Raw genomic sequence first — 11,100 nt, forward strand, 5'->3', positions numbered from 1 at the left:
GCAGAATGACATAAATGTTTGGTAATGTGAGTGCATAATTTATTAGCTGCTAAGAAAATGACACCAATTTTTTTTACAATTATGTTAATGAAAGAATATTTCACCAATTTGTGACATTATGTTAATGTGATAATATTGTTAAATTAATTAAACACTTTGCACATAGTTTGAAAATAAAATTGAGAGAGGATTGTATTGTAGTACCTATACAAATATTTTTTTTATTGAAGTTTTTATAAAAATATAATTATTTGTTATATAAGTATTACGTGCCTAATTTATAAATTTATTGTTATTTAGTATGAAAATTTATTTTTTATTTAAAAATTTTTTATAATTAAAAAAAAAGTTTGCTTTTATTATAAATGTATATAGTTTCTTTATAGCCTTATTAGTCTTATATACTCGAGTGTGTATATATTATATATATATATAATTAAAATATTTAACTTTTGAATACACGTATAAATGACAGCTTTTAGTAGTTATATATTTTTCTTGACAAAGAGTTTTTTCTTTTTTTTCTGAAATTTTATTTTTTATTTTTAATGAATGTAACAAGGTAGTTATAATCTTCATTTTTTGTAACAAAATATGTAAAATTTATGTTCACTGAAAAATGTTTTCCATTTATGTTTTAAGCAAAGCCCAGTAATAATAACATATCTATTATAATACAGAATAGTATTACATTATTATATTTTATCCCTAATCCAAAGTTATACCATGAATCACCAAGTTTAACCCTTATTGGATAAGATTAATTTGATAGTGACATAAAGCTTTTTATGTTATTTAGGGTTATTTGTTATTTTTTCCTTTACCATAAAACTTGGAATCATGTCTTTTTTTAGGAGGGTCTAGCACCATACCTTTCAAAAGCTTTTGTTCTTTTCCATTTGTCCATTTATTGCTACCATGAAATGCTATGTACCAACCAAGTATTTTAAGAACTTCCTTCCTAGACTAAATTTGATACTAGTAGACTTTCTTTTATGATTGAAGGTCTTATGATAGTTTGCTTTTGATGTCTTTCTTATTTTGTGTATCCATTGCCTTTTTATACTAAATAATTCAATTCTGTAATGTTTGATACTATGTCTGCCTTACTTAATGTTTAGTTGCATTTTGTACTGCTTACTATCGCATTTCATTACCTTTCTTTGATTTTTACCTATTTTTAAACTGATTTCTGTCCAAGCAATAAATCTGTGTTGATCAAGATTTTTTGTTACTCATTTTCAGTTTCTGTCTGAAGAATAATATCATTAACAAATCCTAACTCTTTATTTTTATCATGTTTTTCTTATTGATAGTCATTGGTGAATATTACTGTATGAACAGTTAATTTTTAAATGACAAACTAAACCCAGTTTATAAAATATAACATTTTAAAACACTTTTGTCATAATATATTCAATGCTGCCATCTTCAGTAATTACTGTTGTTGTTTTTCACTTACACATCCTGATGTATTGATGATAATTTCTTGAGTTAGGAAGAATTGAATTTAGAATATTAATAAAACAAAAAAAAATTGGGTAAGATTTGAAGTGTATTCATTCAATTTATCTTTACTATATGTTTTTGTAAGTTTGTTTATTTTATAATGTTTGATTATGTCAAAAATGCCATTCTTCTTTATGTGTATGTTGAATGTAATGGTTTAATTAGTATTGGTGGATTGTGATTTGAATCTATAAGTCAGTTGGTGAACATTGTCTGTGTTACTATGGAATCCTGCTGTATTTATTCTGTTTTTTTAATATGCGTCCCATTTGTTTAATGTAGGCACTAGTCTGAGAATTTAGATTATATATTTCATGGGAATTCTGTATGGTAATTGTGGTTTGTGAATAATAGTTTATTTTATTTTATTTTTTTGTTTTAAAAGGGACATTGTACCGAGCTTTACTGGCAAACTTGCCCAGACAGTAATATACTGATATGTTAATGACACCATATTAGTATTGTACTATAGAAAAATGTATCAGACAAGCTGTACAGAAAATAAATTAATAGATATTCTTTACCTCATCCCAAAAAGTAACTAACAAAGCATTCATTCTAACTCTTTGCGCTCGGTAACCATTACTATAGGTTGGACGCACAGATCGGTGGCCAGCACTGCTGGCCGCAGCCATTTACGCCGCAACTCAGAATTATTTTTCATGTATAGGCGCTCGTAGCTCAGATGTCCAACAGGGCTGGTCAACATTAAATTACTCGAACACTTGGGAGGCCACCGATGCTGGCTATGAAAATAAACAGCATTTATAAATATGTTTTTAAATTTCAGCTGTTATAAACCTACTTGGTACAATGTCTGGTGTGTGCTGCAACTTATGGAGTAGAAAGTGATCTAAATAACCGTATGATTGTAAAACGAGCGCCAAATAAAGATTGCATGTTTCTGGTTCAACATCGTCACCTTTACGTCATTTGTTTAGTTATTTTATCAATTAATTAAAGTGATTGTGGTTTTGTTTATTGTATATATATTGGTGAAGAATTTAAGTCGTTTTTTTTTTACATAAGTGTATATATATTTAAGTGATTTTTTACTGTAAATATTTTTAACCTAAGAATGAATAGCGATTTTGATCTACCATCTGATACTGTGAGAGAGTTATTGTGTGCATCAGACAATGATGAAGATTTTCTAGTCAATTCTGACCATGAAAGTGATATACAATTAGATGTATGTGAGGAGTTTGACAATGAAACCCAAGGTGATATATCGAACAATAATATAGACATTATTGACAACAGTGTGGATACTTTTGAAGATGAAGTGGAGGAAGAAGAGACAAACAGCGATAACACAAATGATTCTGGTTCTGATTGGAAAGAATGGAAGGAAGGCGATCAAGACTTCCAAAAGTATAAATGGTCACAGGTTAGTCAATTTAAGCCACCAATTAGTGAAATTCCACAAACCCCTTTACAATTCTTTCAACTATTCTTCACAGATACTTTATTTACTGAAATAACCAATGAAACCAACAGGTACACCCATGAAAAAATTTTTAAAAATACACCCCTCCAAAAAAAATCGATGTGGTGGTCTTGGGAAGATATCAGTATTAAAGAGATGAAAGCATTTATGGGAGTAATTATAAACATGTGGATGAACGAAAAACCTGAAATAGACGACTACTTCTCAACAAACTGGGTCGATGAACAACCTTTTTTTAAGGACATTTTCAGTAAAGAGAGGTTTTCCCAAATATTTTGGAACCTTCATGTTGGTCCACCTCCTTCTGGACCAGTACACAGCACACTGACTCGGTCTGGAATGGTTCGTAATGTTGACCTCTACAATAAATTCGTCGACAATAAATTCGTCGACAATAAATTCAGGGAATATTATACTCCTAACAATCACGTAAGTGTAGATGAGAGCACGGTAGGATTTAAGGGGAAAATCCAGTTCAAAGTCTACAACAAAGACAAGCCAATAAGATGGGGCATAAAAATCTTTGTATTGAGTGAAGCAAAATCTGGATATATCTGTGCGATTGAACCCTATTTTGGTAAACTGACCATTGACCGTATGGCCAGATCTGATTTAGGTTCCACTAGTCGTATTGTACTTCATCTTGTTAGAAAACTTAAAGATGCCTAAGGAGATATTAAAGGTCTCCATGTGTTTACTGACAGGTTTTACATAAACTTGGACCTGGCGGCAGCACTCCTAAAATGGCAAGTTCATATAACTGGGACCATAATGCTAAACAGGCAAGGGCTTCCTGACCATGTAAGAGCACAAAGAAAAAACTAAAAAAAAAAAATATTAATAGACTTAAGTTGAAAAAAGGAGATATTAAATTGTATAAAAAAAAAAATGATGAGGTATCCTTGTTGTTGTAGAAAGGCACTAACTTAGTAGCAATATTAAGTACTCTATATGCTGATGGATTGACAAAGACAATCAAACGTATATGAAAGGGGGGTAAGGAAGAAGAGGTAAAAAAGCCTAAGGTGGTCTGCAAGTATAATAAATTCATGGGTGGCGTGGATGTGGCAAATAAATATATAGCTAGCTATTCTTTCACGAGAAAATCCATCAAATGGTGGAGAAAAGTCTTTTTTTGGCTCCTAGAAACTGCCATGGTGAATGCATTTATATTGTACAATATTGTTAACAACCAAAAAAATTACATCAAAGACAATTCAGAAAGGTTTTAGTAAAGCAGCTTGTTGGAAATATACGAAATTCCAGAAAAAGAGGAAGATGTAGCAGACGAAGAGAGACTGAATGACAAATTATATCTTCGGTACCCTCTTGAAGAAAGAAAAACCAAAGATTGTGCAGTATGCAGCGATCGCAGACCTGGACAGCAAAGAAAACGAGGCAAATTTTTTTGTAAAACCTGTTCTGCCAATCCAGGTCTAGATATTGGTATGTGCTTTGAATTATATCTCACAAAAAATTTAAAAAAATGTTTGTCACTAACATTGCAGCAATTTTTGTTTTTACAATAAAAGTAAGTTATGTTAACAATTTTTTGTAACTATAAAAACTATAAAAACATATTTCTGTTTATCTATTTCAACTATAAAGTTTTGTAAAAATAAAATATGATTAATTAAGATATAATTTTTATTTGTCATTCTTTCATCCTATGTACAAATATCAGTGAATGCTCTAAAATTAATTTCCAGCTGGTGCCACAGAGCGGTCAATATGGCCGCCGACCTAGCACAGAAAGTTATGTGGCCAGCCCTGCTGGCCACCCAAGCTGCGTGCTCGGCGGCATCATAAATAATTCTGAGTAGACTCAGAGAAGTACGTGGCCAGCAGTGCTGGCCTGACGAGCGCAAAGGGCTAAACATACAAAAAAACAATTATGGACATCCAGTCACAGCACCTCAAACCATTCAGCCTCATATAAACTATTTGTTTTTGGAAGTATTATAATTCACAGACTCCACAACATACTTGTGTCACTTGAAGATCACAAAAACAAAGTGCTATAAAATATGTAGCCCATACACACACAAACACAAACATTTGTGCACATGTATTACACAAACTAATATAACAAAACACCCATAGACTCACTTCTTCACAAAATAAATAATATAACAAAATAAAAAATACATTATAGTAATATGTACAAAGACTGAAAGAATATGAACAGTGATTGAAAAAAAATATGAATACAGTCTACCATCAGATAGAAAAAACAAACCATTACACATAAATCATAATCATCAAAGAAACTAAATGCTCCTTGAATATGTAGACTGAATTCTCTGACTGTACAACTTTTCAGTTTATCAACATTGGCAAATGGAGCATAGCTTGAAATAAAGAAACAATAAGCATTTAAAATCTCTTAACAGCAAAATAGAATAAAAATTTGACAACCACCTTATACATGCAAATTACACTCTACCTGCCAGCATTAATGGCAGTTTTTATATTACGCATAAATGAAAGTTTTACATCTTAATATACACAAACATGAAATACACACATACACAAACGCAACAAAAATATACTGAACTGATATATTTTCTCTCTTTTTCTCAAAATTTTCTGTACCCTTGCTACATATACTTTATGGTGGTTATATTTCTTTGATCCTTGCATCTTCCTTCAGCTTTATCTTTCATGGGTGTTTCCTGGTTTCTTTTAATTATTTTTCTAAATAACTTTTATAACCTCCTGACATGCATTTTTCTTTGTTTTAAATTCATTCATCAATTCTAGTACCCTCATCATGATAATTTTCTACTAACTTTTACTTTTCTACTTAACATCCCTCCTTGTATTTTAAATGTTTGTTCTTTAAAAGCTACCCATTCATTTTCTGTAGCATCTGCTTTAGCAACATTTATAGAAATTTTCTTATAGTTTCTTTGAACATTTAACATTACATCATTTTTTTTTATTTATTTGTCAATATCCTATGTCTTTGTCAGCTGTATTATTATACAAAAATTAACTTAAAAAACTTTAACACTGAAAATAAATTCAAATTCCTTCCTTTTATTAAATAAAAGGAAGGAATAAATCATCAGTTAAAAAACCATCTGATTAAAATCATCAGTTATAAATTATAGTACATTTCACATCCCAACTGGGTTACTTATAGTTCGTGTGGCTTTACACTTTGATTTATATTTAATATTGTTCATTAAATAATTAATAAAATAAATGTGACATGTTTTTTAATTCATATTTTTTAACTGTTTGTACATCATATTAAACTGTTTTTGCTCATAACTTTCCTAGTAATGAGAGTTTTTCAAAACTCTTTAATGCCTTTTTATGTTTTTTTTTCCTTTTTATGTTACTTTTTGAATTTTGCTTTGGTTTATGACTTTCTTTCTTTTCTTATATTTTGGCAATATCATCTATCTATAGTCTAGCATTTTTATGATTTGTTTTCGATTTAGTGTTGATAACCTGCTTGTACACAAAAACAAACTATTTGAAATCAAGTCGTTCACTGTAATGATGCCAGAGACAGTTTCTCTGATGGTGGAAACACCGAATACTTACTCTGACCAACTCGCAGATCGACATTTCAAAATTTTTTTTAAATATAAAAAAATAATAATTTTTATGAAATAAAGCTATATATCGCCTTTCATACATATCTATACTTTTTTAATTAGGACAATGTCTTTTTGAAGAACTATAAATAAATAGTTGAATTTTGATATTCGATTTTAGATGTTTTTAATTGACAGCAAACTCTCTCCGAAACCTTAACAATCTTATTGTTTTGGGAGTTTTGATTATATAAACTACAAACTTATCAAAATAGAAAGTCACTAACTCCATGGTATATGCTGTGCAATCAAATATAAAATATATCAAATAGTAACCCCCATGTGACTAAATATGTAAATGTAGATGTAGGTAGTTTTGAAACTGTAATACGATTTTTAACATGCAATTAATGATGAAAGTAACTTGATTTGGTTCTAAATATTGTTATCTGCATGTAATCTAGCCTTTTACAGAATTCAAAATATAAACAAAATTTGATCATTTTGATGGTGAATATTGGAAGTAGACATTTCACTTGAGAAAATGTCATTGGAGTTTTAGATAATAAAATATGAAAACCCGGCGCTGTAATATTTCTGTTGATTTATTTATATATTAGCTGGTGAATGGGGTGTTTTATTGCTAATAGTTTCCAGCTGCCTTTGTCAGCTGGGAAAAAAATTTTGCTACAATTTTTACTACATTTTTAAAATTTACATAAAAATAATTTTTCAGACCAATCAGCTTGGTTTTTAGGAATATTCATGATACATTGTAAGTATATTAGAAAGTGAGCATGTTCAGTAATATAAAATGGGCTGGTGGAAAAGTAGGTTAAACACAAAAGGATTTCAACCAATAAAATAATACATATAAGTGAAACAGATTTTGAATTTTTGCCCCCCTTCAAATCATTCAGTGTTTGCTGACTTTTCTCCACTACAGTTGCCAGTGCTCTTCAATATAAAGCAACTCTACGGCATTTAAACAAAACAAAAAATTAGCCTTTAACCTTAGGATTACTGTGCCTACCAGTTTATAATCCCTGGTTAGATCTTATTACAGGTTTGTACTTGATTCTAATTTGAAAAGCACAAGTATTTATCAGGTAAGTGTAGCCAGCTGTGTTATAGACACTCTGTTATTATCTCATTTATTTCAGTTTATATGGAACAAAATTAACAGTTACTAATTTATTCCCTGCTGATTAATCACATAATAAGAATTAGACATTGATAATCTCCCCACCAGGTTGGTCTAGTGGTGAACACGTCTTTGCAAATCAGCTGATTTTGAAGTCAAGAATTCCAATGTTCAAATCCTAGTAAAGGCAGTTACTTTTATACAGATTTGTATACTAGATTGTGGATACCGGTGTTCTTTGATGTTTAGGTTTCAATTAATCACTCATCTTAGAAATGGTTGACCTGAGACATTACAAGACTACACTTCACTTACACTCATATATATCATCCTCATTCATCCTCTGAGGTAATACCTGATGGTGATTCCTGGAGGTTAAACAAGGAAAAGAAAAAAAAACATTGATAATCAATCTGCTGCTTATGTTTGAACAGTGCACTGAGATTTTCTGAAAATCAGTAAATAAGATTACAGATATTTTCATAAATATAAGTATCAATGTTCTAGGTGATATGCCAAATCAAATTTCATAAATTTATCATTCAGACTTTATAATTGATGCATGTATTTGAATAGATAATTTTTTATCACATTAATTTGTGATTAAAAATTTTCGAGTATCATAAATGATTTACTTTAAAACCAATGGAATTATTCTTTTGGAGCTAATATCAGTATCTTCAGTGAAGTAGCTCATAGCACTATTAGTTAATATCGCCCATCTTAAAGTGCTTGGAAATGTGTTGCTTTTGTCAGAAAAGTGTGTTTTAATTTCTCATTGTTGAAGTATCTTGAAGTCGTGGTTTTTATGTATAAAATTTTCATGATGTAGTTAATGTCTAATGTATATGTGATGATTCCCAGTGAGGTTTATTCTGTTATTGCATGAAGTACTCATATGTTTTTACAAAAACAGCATGTTAAATTAATAAACAAACTATAGATTGAGCATATTACATCAATTACATCTTGAAGATATTTCCTACCTTTTTTTTTAATGCATACAATTAAAAACAGTACCTAGGTGCAGCACTGCAGCTAATTAGCTTCTGGAAGAATAATTTCATTGATTTGAAAGAGATTTGTTTGCGAATTTTAAATGTTTCATTGTTTAACTAATTTACAATGTTACATATATAACCACACTATGACAGGATATTTTCATTAAAACAATAAAGGATTAAATTAAAGACAATAATAATTATAGCTTATTAAAAGTTAATTTATTATTCATAATTACACAATAAATAATTCTTTTTGTATAAAAAAAACATTCTTATTCGATTTTGGTAACTCAGAACTAGCACAATAAATTAAAACACAGATTTTGATTCCTAAAACTAAACGTTTTATAAAATGTCTATAAATAGAATTTTTTCAAACAAAAAGTAAAGTAAAATTTATCAATCTTTTTAAATTAAAACAACTTGAAATTTGACTAATAGATTGTTTAAAAATGATACAAGTTAAAATTTTATTCTTATATGGTGTTCATAAAGTTTGCATAATCTTAGCCTAATTATTATTACTCTTTCTAATACCAATGATATTTTATTTTCTGGTTTCCCATTGCATTTCACATCCTTTTATTTACAGTATTAATTTGTTTTTTTAATCCAGTATGAAAACTAACTCTTTGAAAACAAATCTTTGCTTTCTTAAATAATTATTAGAAAATCAATTACTTTTTGTACTTTACAGTAAAACAAAATGATGTAAATATATATTTATGTACATACATTAAAAATATTTATACAAAATTGAATTACTCTCTGAACACTGAAACAAATTCCTTAAAATAACCTGAACAGAAAAATAAAATCCTTTGATAATCCAGAATTGTTAAAAAAAGTTTATTAAAAGGGATAAAGTTTGTTTTTCATTAAATTTTTAAAATTAATCTTTCTATTATTCTAAATTGTCGGTTATTTTTATCACCATAAAATTAAGCACAGTTTTTCTGAGTTCGCAATTATTATTAATAAAAAACTTTCTCTAGTAAAAATGTTCAAAATAACTATTTGCTGTTAGAATACTTATCAAGCTTGCCCAAATTTAATATGCAGTAATAAATAATACTTCAGAGTAACTGAATTCATTACTTCTTTCAATAAAAATACACAGAAAAAAATTTTATATATTTAAAATATAAAATATCAAGGTCAATCAAAATAAGCTGTATAAATACACTAATACATTAATCATTTCTTTTTAATTTAAGAAAACCATCTATTAGTTTTAAGTAATCAGATATCTTGCTCATTTTTGAAGCCAACTTAGATACTAAATAAATTCATTTTTGAATTCATGGTTTTCTTAATTTGAAAGTGATGTAATAGGTAATTTGTCATGTTAAATTTTATTGTATTAATAGTCCAAAAATAATTATTTTTGTACAAAATGTAAACTTTAATATAAATAAGTAATGTTTTTCTTACAATGATATTATATTGGATTTTAGTAACTCAAAAACTAGTACAATAAATTACAGCACCTATGTACACCAATAACTTAACACTTACATGTATTGTGTATAGATAAAATTTAAAAATATATATATTAATTAATGCATTAAGACCCTGACATATTCTCAGAACTTTAATGTACATCTCTCTCTGAGTGTGTGGGTGTGTATGTGTGTATGTGTGTGTGTGTGTGTGTGTGTGTGTGTGTGTGTGTGTGTGTGTGTGTGTGTGTGTGTGTGTATGTTCAAGCAGTCTTATCCATTCTTTAAAAGTAATACACCTAAGTTAAAAAAAGACTTTATGGTCCCTCTCTTTGGGTAATTGAAACAATTAGTCAAATTGTCAACAATTCACTAATTTCTTCCTTTACACACTACTTTTCATCCTTAAAAACCAATATAAACCTCTTGTCTAGATCAGCAGTGCTCTACTTTAGTTAATGTAAATACAGACATATTTAAACCAAAACCTCTTTACCAAATCAGTAAATCTAATTACTATATTATTAAAACAAATATCCACATCTTAATAAAATAATCGTCTCACTTTCTAAAAATACAGCAATGTGGTACTGTCAGCATGGAAGAATCTGTAAAACAATTTTTCATTATGTTTTTTATTGTAATACAAGTGTATTTAATGTGTAAATATGTTTCAGGGCAAGAGGCCAGAAATGGATGAACTATTGGTAGTCCATTCATACCTATTGACAATAGTAGTATACTGTAATGTGTGAAGTAGCATTATTCCTTTATGGCTCAGAGTTGAGGATTTTTTCTTTTAATGTTTCTTGTAATATGTTGGTAGTTTCTTAAAACTTAAAAGAACTAATGTTCTTTTATTTAAATACCCTACTCCATATAACTAACAAACTTATATAACAACCCTACTCTAATGAGTAGGGCTTTGTTATAACAAAGGATCCTAAATTTTATCGTACATAAAATATATGATGAATTTTGTGTTTTTAAGAACATAAAC

Source organism: Lycorma delicatula, chromosome 4 (assembly GCF_047948215.1).
Source record: "Lycorma delicatula isolate Av1 chromosome 4, ASM4794821v1, whole genome shotgun sequence".
NCBI lineage: Eukaryota > Metazoa > Arthropoda > Insecta > Hemiptera > Fulgoridae > Lycorma > Lycorma delicatula.